Source organism: Carcharhinus amblyrhynchos, chromosome 8 (assembly GCF_965287045.1).
Source record: "Carcharhinus amblyrhynchos chromosome 8, sCarAmb.v2.hapA, whole genome shotgun sequence".
Lineage (NCBI taxonomy): Eukaryota > Metazoa > Chordata > Chondrichthyes > Carcharhiniformes > Carcharhinidae > Carcharhinus > Carcharhinus amblyrhynchos.
Genome location: NC_137331.1, coordinates 36,139,797 through 36,151,861, shown reverse-complemented (window position 1 = coordinate 36,151,861; position 12,065 = coordinate 36,139,797).

Genomic DNA, 12,065 nt, shown 5'->3' with positions numbered 1-12,065 from the left:
GACATGGGCATCACCGGCTGGCTGGCACAGTGGCACACTGGTTAGCACAGCTGCCTCACAGTGTCAGGCACCTCAATTCGATTCCCAGCTTGGGTCACTGTCTGTGTGGAGTTTGCATGTTTTCCCCGTGTCTGCATGGGTTTTTTCCGGGTGTTCTGGTTTCCTCCCACAGTCCAAAAGATGCGCTGGTTAGATGCATTGACCATGCTAAATTCTCCCTCCATGTACCCGAACAGGCACCAGAGTGTGGCAACGAGAGGATTTTCACAATAGCTTCATTACCTACTTGTAACATTAATAAATAAACTTAATTTACTGCCCATCCCTAATCACCCTTGAACTGAGTGTCTTGCTCGGCCATTTCAGAGGGCAGTTGAGAGTCAGCCACATTGCTGTGGCTCTGGAGTCACATGTAGGCCAGACCAGGTAAGGACGACAGATTTCCTTCCCACGGGGTTATTAGTAAACCAGATGGATTTTTCCGACAATCGGCAATGGTTTCACGGTCATCAGTAGATTCTTAATTCCAGATAGTTTTAATTGAATTCAAATTCCACCATGGTGGGAATTGAGCCTGGTTCCCCAGAACATTAGGTGAGTTTTGTATTAATATTCCATTGCCTCTCCGTAGATTATTAACGTACAGCAGTGATTACACTGAAACTACTTCATTGATTGTGGGGGAGCTTTAGACTCTGAAGTCGGATATGGGGCAATAACTTTTTGAACCCCGATTCTCTCTCTGACTGTATTTCTGGGAGCTGAGATTCCCACTAACTGCACAGAATGATCCTAATCCTCTCATTTTGCCAGTGGGTGTAGTCTATATTGTACTAGTGACTTTATGCTGTGGACCCAAGCTGCAATGCCATTTTCCCCAGTGCAAACTTAAGTCAACCCCTAGATTATGCACCAGAATTTATAGGATATGAAAATCGAAAGGAGTTCAAGAATCTATAATAATAATAATATGCAGTTTCTGTCTGTCAGCTCTTTTCTGAATGGTAGGTGGGTTAATTTGGTGGACGGATTTTTTTTTATTCATTCATGGGACATTGGCATCACTGGCTGGCCAACATTTATTGCTCATCCTTAGTTGCCAGAGTCAACCACATTGCTGTAGCTCTGGGGCCCTGTAGGCCAGGTCGGGTAAGGACGGCAGATTTCCTTCCCTAAAGGGCATCAGTAAACCAGCTAGGTTTTTCTAACAATCAACAATGGTTTTTCATGGTCATCAGTAGATTCTTAATTACATATTTTAAAAATTGAATTCAAATTTCACCAGTTGTCGTGGCGATATTCGGACCCAGGTCCCCAGAACATTAGTCGAGTTTCAGACTTAATAGTCTAGTGATAATACCGCAAGGCCATTGCCTCCCTTAAGACACACCCGGAAACATGTGGGATGAGCGGATGGCTGGTATGCGTGAGGCATGTGCGGCTCTCCATGTGGGGCAGGCTGGGGGCTTGGTGGAGAGAAACAACTTTGAAAGGGTAAGGGGAGTCCAACAACAAATTTACCCTGGATGGAGAGACTGGGGACCAAAGGGGATGGCTGGCATGGGAGGGAAAGCGGGAGCATCGGGGACAGTGTGGAGTGGTGGGGGGAGGAATGGAAGGTGAAGGATGGGGATCGGATGAGGATAATATGGGAAGGCTGAAAGAAATGAGATTGGGGTGGTGTGAGGGACAGCATGGGAAGAATGGGATGGCTGGGATGGGTCTTAAAGATGTACTTTTGCAATAAAGGTTCTGGGTGGGATTTTCCATCCCTATCTGCTGCTAGGATTGTCCAGTCCTGCTGAAAACCAATAGACTTTAAGCTGGGCCGGTGGCAGGTCTTACCACAATGGGACTGGAAAATTCCTGATTTCACGACACATTTTCCAAATCTCTGCCAGAATTAAATAATACTTAGCAAATGACGTCAGCGTACATTATTCCAGGTGTTTTTGTAATGAAAACTTAAGTTGTTTTTGGACCTAAACATTGAACAGAATTACTTCAGCAAAGAAGAAAATTATAATTATATACAATTACAATATTATTTAATTAATTATTATAACCTTTTCCTTCCATGACAAGACAGTTGTTGTAAAGTTGTGGCAATGCTGCTCTGACAGAGAGGACAAGTTCCCAGAGCTCACTTTGGCTTGTGCTTCATTTGTTTTGAGTTAAGCATTTCCTAGAGGAAGGCTTTTTGAACTCTGAGGGATGCTACTCAAGTTACTGCGCAAAGGAGGCAACTTATTTACCTGTAGCCATCAATGCAAATTAGCACACAGTGGAATGTCACATACCCATCCAGATCAATGGTGGGCGACCTGTGGCTGAGAGTCCACATGTGGCTCATTTGGGTTCTGAGTATGGCCCTACCAGACATTTTGTTGACTGTTGCCCATCGCAGGGTTGCCGCACTCACTGATTCCTGTCTGTGTATTTTTTTCCCTACCGGTGTGACTGAACTGATTCACACAAAAAACAAGGGTCAGTGAAGTGAGGTGCGTACTTATTGCTCACAACATGGACTGTGAGAGCCGTGCGCTCCCTCTGTGTTCAGAGTGTCAATATTTCTTTTGTATTTACCACTTGAAGTTGATGACAGTACCATTAATATATGAACAATTAAGCATTTTCTATAACATGTTATGAAATTTTGGATGTGTATTAATTTGATTTATTATTATCATATGTATTGGGATACAGTTAAAAGTATTTGTGTGGTATATGGACAACGCATACTACTCACAGAGAAGGAAGGGAGAGAGATTTATTTAATCTTATTTCAGGATCGTGGTTAGTGAACAAACCCGATTTCAATCTTGCGTTGAAGGAGGGCTACAGATACTCACTAGTCTCGGTTGCGTATTACCGAAATAGATCAAAGTTCACAAGCAGCCTATTCTACTACTGATTTTTTTATTTGTGTTTCTGTATTTTCACCACAAGCAGCCTACCCTATTATTGATTTTTTATTGGTGTTTCTGTATTTTCTGTTATGTAAATCTAGGAAAATTGTTGCAGGGCAGCAGAATAAAAATGTAGGGGTTTCCAAGCATTAGGGTTAGAGTTCCAAGCAAGCGAGCGTTTTTGTGTGGGGTGGGCGGTGGTATGTAAGTTGGTGTTATTGTGGTGCCTTCATGGATAAAACTATGTGACCTCCTTGGTGCAGATAGTACTCTGAAGCTTTAGCAGTACCTGCCTGTCTGTCTGAAACACAGCCACAATAGGCTCCAAGCCCTGGATATAATTTAGTTTTAGCTTATTTATCAGTGTCACAAGTAAGCTTACATTCACTTTGCAATGAAGTTACTGTGAAAATCCCCTAGTCGCCACACTCCGGCGCCAGTTGGGGTACACTGAGGGAGAATCTAGTGCAGTCAATGCACCTAATCAGTACGTCTTTCAGAATGTGGGAGGAAACTGGAGCACCCGAAGGAAACCCATGCAGACACTGGACAAAGGTGCAGATTCCATACAGAGAATGACCTAAACCGGGAATCGAATCTGTGTCCCTGGTGCTGTGAGGCAGCAGCGCTAACCATTGTGTCACCATGGACATAGAAATACTTGCTCCTTACTGATCAGAGTTTAAATTGAAGCTTCTTTCTCAGGTGGATATAAAAGGTTCCCCAGATTCTGAATCTCTTGGGAGGAGTGGGGAGAGCTCATCGTGTCCCGGTAAACACCCATGCCTCAGTCAATACCTTCAAAGAAGTGTTTAACTGATCATTTATCCCGGTGGCTATTTGTGATACCTTGCTGTGAGATAATTGGCTCCAATAATTTGCTGGCAAAACAGGAATGATGACATGTGTACCATTCAACAGCACTGGAACATTGTGACATTTTGGAAATTTGCAAGGTGTGATTTAAATCAAGTGTTTTCTTTCATATTTGAACAATTAGAAGTTAAAAGTGAGGGGTGGTAGGTTCAAGGCAGATTTAAGGAAAAACTTTTTTACCCAAGAGGGTGGTGACGGTCTGGAATGCACTGCCTGGGAGGGTAGTGGAGACAGGATGCCTCACATCCTTGAAGAAGTACCTGGATGAGTACTTGGCATGCCATAACATTCAAGGCTATGGGCCATGTCATGGCAAGTGGGATTAGCTGGGCATGTCAGGGCCTTTCATGTGCCAGTGCAGTCTCGATGGGCTGAAGGGCCTCTTCTGCACTGTAGTATTCTGTGATTCTGTGAACTGAGCTCCAGGTAACACCTACCAGCAACTTGCAGAGATTACTGGATGTCTGTCTCTGCTTTGGTGGAGACAGTAGCGAGGCTGCAGTTTATTTCAAGTGATCATGAATATTCAGTCCATGATTTCAAACCCAAAATCCATTTTTCATTTCACCTATTTTTGAAAGAAGGAGCTGGCATTTATATAGCAGGTGGGATTTCCTGCTATATAAGAGGCCTTTGGTTCAACCCACTGGCAAAGCTGGGATTTAAAGATTGGGGCATCCTTTAAAATAAACTTAAATGCACCTCCCCCCAAACACTGGGACCCTCCTTCAACACTCTGGGAAGCGATGGCGTTAAGCCATTTAATGAATAGCTTTGACAAAGGGTCATCTGGATGGGAAACGTCAGCTCTTTTCTCTCCTTACAGATGCTGCCAGACCTGCTGAGATTTTCCAGCATTTTCTCTTTTGGTAAGCCATTTAATGATATTAATCATTAGAATTGCCTTCTGGACATGAACCTGACTAGGCTGCTGGCGGGGACGGTGTGGAAGATCTCAAACTGAGATCTCACCACTGCAAATCCTGTTGTGGCTCTCTCGTGGAAGTTAGCAACCATTAATGAGATTTTCTCCCATGGTGAAAGGGCCCTAAGAATCAGACCCAGCATCTCTCTTTTAGGGGGAGGTGATGACCGAGTGGTATTATCGCTAGATTATTAATCCAGAAGCTCGGCTAATGTTCTGGGAATCTGGTTTCGAATCCCGCCAGGGCAGATGGTGGAATTTGAATTCAATAAAAATATCTGGAATTAAGAATCTACTGACGACGATAAAACCATTGTTAATTGTCTGAAAAAACCCATCTGGCTCACTAGTGTCCTTTAGGGAAGGAAATCTGCCATGCTTGCCTGGTCTGGCCTACATGTGTGACTCCGGAGCCATAGCAATGTTGTTGACTCTCAACTGCCTGCCAAGGGCAACTAGGGATGGGCAATAAATGCTGGCTTAGTCAGCAACGCCCACGTCCCACGAATGAATAAAATCTCTCATGACAATGCAATGTTCCAAGTGCTGGCCAGCCACTGAAGGACTTTTGAAGTGCTTTCATTATGGTAATGTAGGGAATAGTCTGACTTGAGCCATTTTCTTAAGAGATACCAGTCGGGATTTTCCAGCCTCGTCGATGGATGGGATTCTCCAGTCCTGCTGCTGCGAATGGAGATCTGGCTGTGCGGCGGGTTCTCCATTCTCGGAGTGCTGTGTGGGCCCTCCGTGACTAGAGATTTCTGGCTGCCATCTTGGAAACTTGGCAAAAATTGAATTTCGAATCTGCAGCTTTGAACTGCGCTGGTGGGAGTGACACCATCAGCTGTGCCCGCACCCTCCACCACGGCCAGCTTTCACCGAAGAGCAAGCCTAGGGGCTGGATTTTTTTAAACCAAGCTCTGCTATCAATAGCTACATGGTGTCTGACTGTTTTAACTAAATGGAGGCTCTGAATAACTGCAGGCTATGCATGAAAAGTGATGCCCTCCCATACTGCGACCGTAACACAATGCTGTTGTGTAGAAAGACCAAAACAAACTTCAAGGCAGGGCAGCAGAAGGCATTTGCTCTTGTTTGGGAATTTACTACCTGGAGCAATGTATCTAGAGAGGAGAGATAATGGAGCACTTGACTCATTCAATGGGGCTCCAGCTGCTTCAGCCAGAGGGACTGCAGTTGAGCAAGGGTTAGGGCACCCACTGGTAGCCATTGGCTTCTTAGTACATGTGTAGCCAAAACAAAACTGCATAGACATCAAAAGACTCTTAACATCAACATGCTGAGTTGAAAGACCGCCCATGAGATTATTATCATCTGAAGCACACATTACCTCTTGATCGTTCAATCAAAATATTTAAAGTCAGTCACATCCTACTACTGAGTCAAGAGATTTGAAGTGATAACGTCAAGATTCCGGGCAAAGAGGCTCACAGAAGGCAGGGAATTCACAAAAAAGCAGGAGTTAGTGGATTTGAAGAATGAAATGGCAGAAAATATGTTGGGCTCCCAGGGATGAATCATCGCTTTCCTGTAAAGATTATAACAATTCATTGTCAGCACAATGAACCATTCAACAAAAATATTAATAGGAATATGATACATGGGCTTTGAGACTCATGCATACAAGCATATGAATTTGGAACAGGAATAGACCATTCGGCCCCTCAAGCTTACTCTGCAATTTTAAAAGATTTGATTGCATCTGATTTGATTTGATTTATTATTGTCACATGTATTAGTATACAGTGAAAAGTATTGTTTCTTGCACGCTATACAGACAAAGCATACCATTCATAGAGAAGGAAAGGAGAGAGTGTAGAATGTAGTGTTACAGTGATAGCTCGGGTGTAGAGAAAGATCAACTTAATATAAGGTAGGTCCATTAGAGAGTTTATAAGAGTTAGAATAGAGTTTTAGAAGCATAAAATGAGAATAAAGGATAGAATTAGAGGGCATGCTGGGTACAGCTCGCTAGAAGTCACCACACTTCAGTGCCATCTTGGTTTTCTCTTCAACACTACTTTTCTGCCCACCTTTACCCTTTGACTCATTTCAGTGAAGAGTCTACCTAACTCCATCTTAAAGCTATTTAATGCAATAGCTGCAATGTTCCATTTGCTTTCCTAATAACTTGCTGTATCTGCATGCTGACCTGTAGCGATTGATGTACCAGGACACCCAGGTTTCTCTGTACCATCACGGTTCTGCAATCTTTCTCCATTTAAATAACATAACTCTTTTCCTTTCCTCGTACCAAAGTGGACAAGTTCACATTTTCCCACATTATACTCCATCCACCAAATCCTTGTCCACTTACTCTATCCCTCCTTATGTCTGCTTCACAACTTACTCTCCTCCTTGTTTTTGTATCATCAGCAAATTTGGCAATATACATTCAGCCCCAAGTCATTTATATGGATTGTACATAATTGAGCATCCAGTTCTCATCCCTGTGAACCTCCACTCGTTCCAGCTTTCCAACCCCAAAATGGCTCACACATCCTCACTCTCTGCTTCCTGTTAGCTAACCAATCCTTTATCGATACTAATATGTTATCCTGTATACCATGAGCTCTTATTTTATTAATGTGGTACTTTATCAAATGCCTTTTGGAAATCTGAGTACACCGCATTTACAGGTACCCATTATTCACAGTGTCTGCTATTTCCTCAGAGAACTGAAAATTTGTCATTATTTCTATTTCACAAAACCATGTTGACTATGCCTGATTGCATTAAGATTTTCCAAGTACCCTGCAATAATCTCCTTATTGAAAGGTTCCAGTAATTTCCCCTGTGCCAGGAGTTAGGCTAACTGGCCTGTAGTTTCCTGCTTTCTGTCTTGCAGCATCTAGCAGTACGGGAGGGTGGCACAAGGATGCAAGGACAGCACGGTGGCACAGTGGTTAGATTGCAGTATCACAGCACCAGGGAGCTGGTTCAACTCTGGCTTTGGGTGACTGTCTGTCCAGAGTTTGCACATTCTCCCCATGTCTACATGGGTTTCCTCCAAGTGCTCCTGTTTCCTCCCACACTCCAAGGAAGTGCAGGTTAGGTGGATTGGTCATGATAAATTGTCCCTTAGTGTCCAAAGACGAATAGGTTAGGGGGATTAGCAGGGTAAATACATGGGGTTACAGGAATAAGGCTTTGGGAAGATGCTGGAGGGTTGGTGCAGACTTGCTGGGCCAAATGACCTCCTCCTACACCAGATTCTCCTTCTACATCAGATCCTTCTACTCCTTCTAGATCAGATTCTCTGATCTCCCTCCTTTCTTGACTAGAGGAGTTATGGACTGGCCTACCAGTTTGAAATGCCAATCACATTAACAGTTTATAAGTAGAAATGGCTTCACTAAATTGGAGGTAGGAATTTCTGGTCACACCTGCCCCAAGACCAGGAATTCTGCCTGTGGTCAACGGACCTTTAAACGCTCTGTCTAATGATCCTTCTTGTCCAAGGCAATTCCTATGGAGAGCAGGATTGGAAAATCTACTCTTGGGAGTCTGGTTGGCTGTTTGTGATTCCTATCTGACAAAGATGCCCAAGAGTTATCAGGGTCACAGGTTGGACTTGATCTCTGCAATTCAATGTGACTTGTTTTCTAATGACCACCCAATCCCTGCTGTTTTGTGGGACATCGATGGGTTTGCTGTAACTGCCTTTTCTGACTATCATTTACCAACACCTGGACTCGCTTTTCTTTATCGTCCAAAAGACATTGTTGCCTGGGCGACAGAATTGCGTGTACAAATTTTCTCAGTTATGGTCTAGTTGGGGCTGATTTCACTGGACCTGGCCTGTCGGGGAGGCTGATGTGGTCAGCTGGAATGTTGGTGCTACGCTCCATCCGATTTTACCCTCCACGAAAATGTCATAGAATCAGACAGTGCAGGAGGAGGCCATTCAGCCCATCGGGCCTATACCAACCACAATCCCACCCAGGCCCTATCCCCATACATTTACCCTAGCTAGTCCTCTTGACACTAACCAATCCACATAACCCACACATCTTTAACTGTAGGAGAAAACTGGAGCAGTTGGTGGAAACCCATGCAGACCCTGAGACCACAAGTTATTTATTTATCTTTCTACCAGTGAATGCACAACCTGGATTTTCCACTTGCGCCTATCTGACTCCAAATGAATCTTCACCCATTGTCTATATTGTGTGTGTATGATGGGAGCACAGAAATACACTTTTCAAATCGATAGGAGTTTTATCTGAGCATTACTGTCAGGTCAGGGACGTCCTTTCATTTCACCATTTCCTGATGATTTAGCATACAGGATAGGAGAGGCACGTTGGCACAGTGGTTAGCATTGCTGCCTCACAGCACCAGGGACTTGGGTTCGATTCCCAGCATGGGTCACCGTCTGTGCGGAGTTTGCACATTCTCCCTGTGTCTTGGGTGAGTTTTCTCTGGGTGCTCCGGTTTCTTCCCACAGTCCAAAGATGTGCGGGTTAGGTGGATTGGCTGTGTTAAATTACCTCTTAGTGTCAGGGGGACTAGCCCCATGGGGTGAGGGGCTGGGTGGGAATGTGGTCAGTGCAGTCTGGATAGGCTGAATGTCCTCTGTCTGCACTGTAGAGTTCTATCATTCTAGGACACAAATGTTGATTATATGAAGTAAAGTAGCAACCATGGTCACTAAGCAGAGGTCAGTATATCAAAAGGATGCTATAATATTCAAGTAAATCATTGACATTGTAATTTTACAGCCAATGAAGACTTTTGATGTGCAGTCAGTATTGTCATGTAGGAAACCCCACAACAGAGGAGACAGTGGCACAATGGCATTGTTGCTGGACTCATCATCTAGAGAGCTAGAATAATGATCTGGGCGCCTGGGTTTGAATCCCACTAGGGCAGATATTGAAATTTGAATTCAAGTTAAAAAAATCTGGATTTAAAAGTCTACCGATGACCATGAAAACATTGTCAACTGTCATTAATGTCCTTTAGCGAAGGAAATCTGCCATCCTTACCTGGTCTAGCCAACATGTGACTCCAGAGCCACAGCAAAGTGGTTGACACTTGAATGCTCTTAAGGATTGGCAATAAATGCTGGCCCAGCCTGCGAAGCCCACGTCCCATGAATAAACATAAAAAAATCCGCAGAGTATAGTCTCACAAGCAGTCATTTGGTAATGGTCAGGTAATCTGTTTAATTGAAGCTGACCCAATGATAACTGCTGACATCAAGGCCCTTTCTTTTGACATCATTGTGAGGTTTTTCTTGGTCAGACTGGATAGAAACCAATGGACTTTACCACCTATTGAACATTTTACTGACTATGTACAGTGCAAGGTGTTGAATCAGGCTTCACATAGAACTATCTCTCAGCACACTCCATTATCATGCAATCTTGGATTTTAAAAAATTCTTGCCCAGGATGTGGACATCGCTGGTTAGACCAGTATTTATTGCCCATCCCTAATTGTCCTTGGGAGGTGGTAGTGAGCTGCCTTCTTCAACTGCTGCAACTCACATGGTGTATGTATACCCATAGTGCTGTTAGAGAGGGAATTGCAGATTCTTGACCCAGTGACAGTGAAGAAATGGCAGTATATTTCCAAGTCAGGATAGTGAGTGGCTTGGAGGGGAACTTGGAGGTGTTCCCATGCATCTACTGCCCTTGTCCTTCACAATAATTGAAGTCGTGGATTTGGAAGTGCAATTGAAAGGAGTCTTGGTGAGTTCCTGCAGTGCACCTTGCAGACACTTACTTTGATAGAACCTATTTCTTTTTTATTCATTCATAGGATGTGGATGACGCTGGCTGGGTCTGAACTTGTTTCCCATCCCTGAGGGCATTTAAGAGTCAATCACATTGCTGTGGCTCTGGAGTCACACGTAGATCAGACCAGGTAAGGGCTGCAAATTTCCTTCACAACAGGGACATTAGTGAACCAGATAGGTTTTTATGACAATTGACAATGGTCTCATGGTTATCATTAGGCTTTTAATTCCTAACTTCTATCAAATTCAAATTTCACCACCTGCTGTGACTGGATTCGAATCCAGGTCCCCAGATCATTATTTTGACTCTGCTAGATTATTAATCAGTACCACTACGCCACTGCCTCCAATGATGTAGACTGTTTATTTACATATTTAGCATTAACCTATTCTTCTTCCAAATTGGGCCATGGGTTCCAAAAGGCAGACAGGGCCTCAGCTTAAATTTCATCCAAAGGATGTCACCTCCAATGGTGTAGCGTTTCTGTGGTAACTGTGCTGGAGTGGAACTCACGATCTTTCCATTCAACAATAAGGATACTACCTACTGAGCCATGACTGTACCTTGTAGCGCAGTACAATTCAGCAGGAACCTTGGCTTTTGAGGATAAGGGCATAGAATAAGGAACAGTACAGCTCAGGAATAGGCCCTTTGGCCCATGATGTTGTACCAAACATGATGCCAAATTAAACTAATCCTCCTGACTGCCGTTGGTCCATATCCCTCTACTCCTTGCATATTCATGTGCTTATCTAAAAGCCCCTTAAACTCCCCAGTGTATCTGCCTCCAACACTATCCCTGGCAGCACGTTCCAGATATCTGTTTGATTTGATTTGACTTATTATTGTCACACATATTAGTAAACAGTGAAAAGTATTGTTTCTTGCACACTCTACAGACAAAAAATGCCATTCATAGAGAAGAAAAGGAGAAAGTGCAGAATGTACTATTACAGTCATAGCTAGGGTGTAGAGAAAGATCAACTTAGTGCGAGGTAAGTCCATTCAAAAGTCTGAGGACAGCAGGGAAGAAACTGTTCTTGAGTCGGTTGGTACGTGACCTCAGACTTTCGTATCTTTTTCCTGATGGAAGAAGGTGGAAGAGAGTATATCCAGGGTGTGTGGGGTCCTTAATTATGCTGGCTACTTTGCCGAGGCAGCAGGAAGTGTAGATAAAGTCAATGGATGGGAGGCTGATTTGCGTGATGGACTGGGCTACATTTACGACCTTTTATAGTTTCTTGTGATCTTGGGCAGATCAGGAGCCAAACTAAGCTATGATACAACCAGAAAGGATGTTTTCTATGGTGCATCTGTAAAAGCTGGCGAGAGTCATAGCAGACATGCCAAATTGTCTTAGCCTTCTGAGGAAGTAGAGGTGTTGGTGGGCTACTACCATACTCTGCATAAAAAAAGACTTGCCTCCCTCACCAGACCCTCTAGTGTTTGACATTTCAACTCCAAATGTGAGGGTGAGGGGCCTCCAGTTATAGATTTCTCCCCCTCCGCCCAACACACACACACACACACACACACACACACACACACACACACACACACACACACACACACACACACACACACACA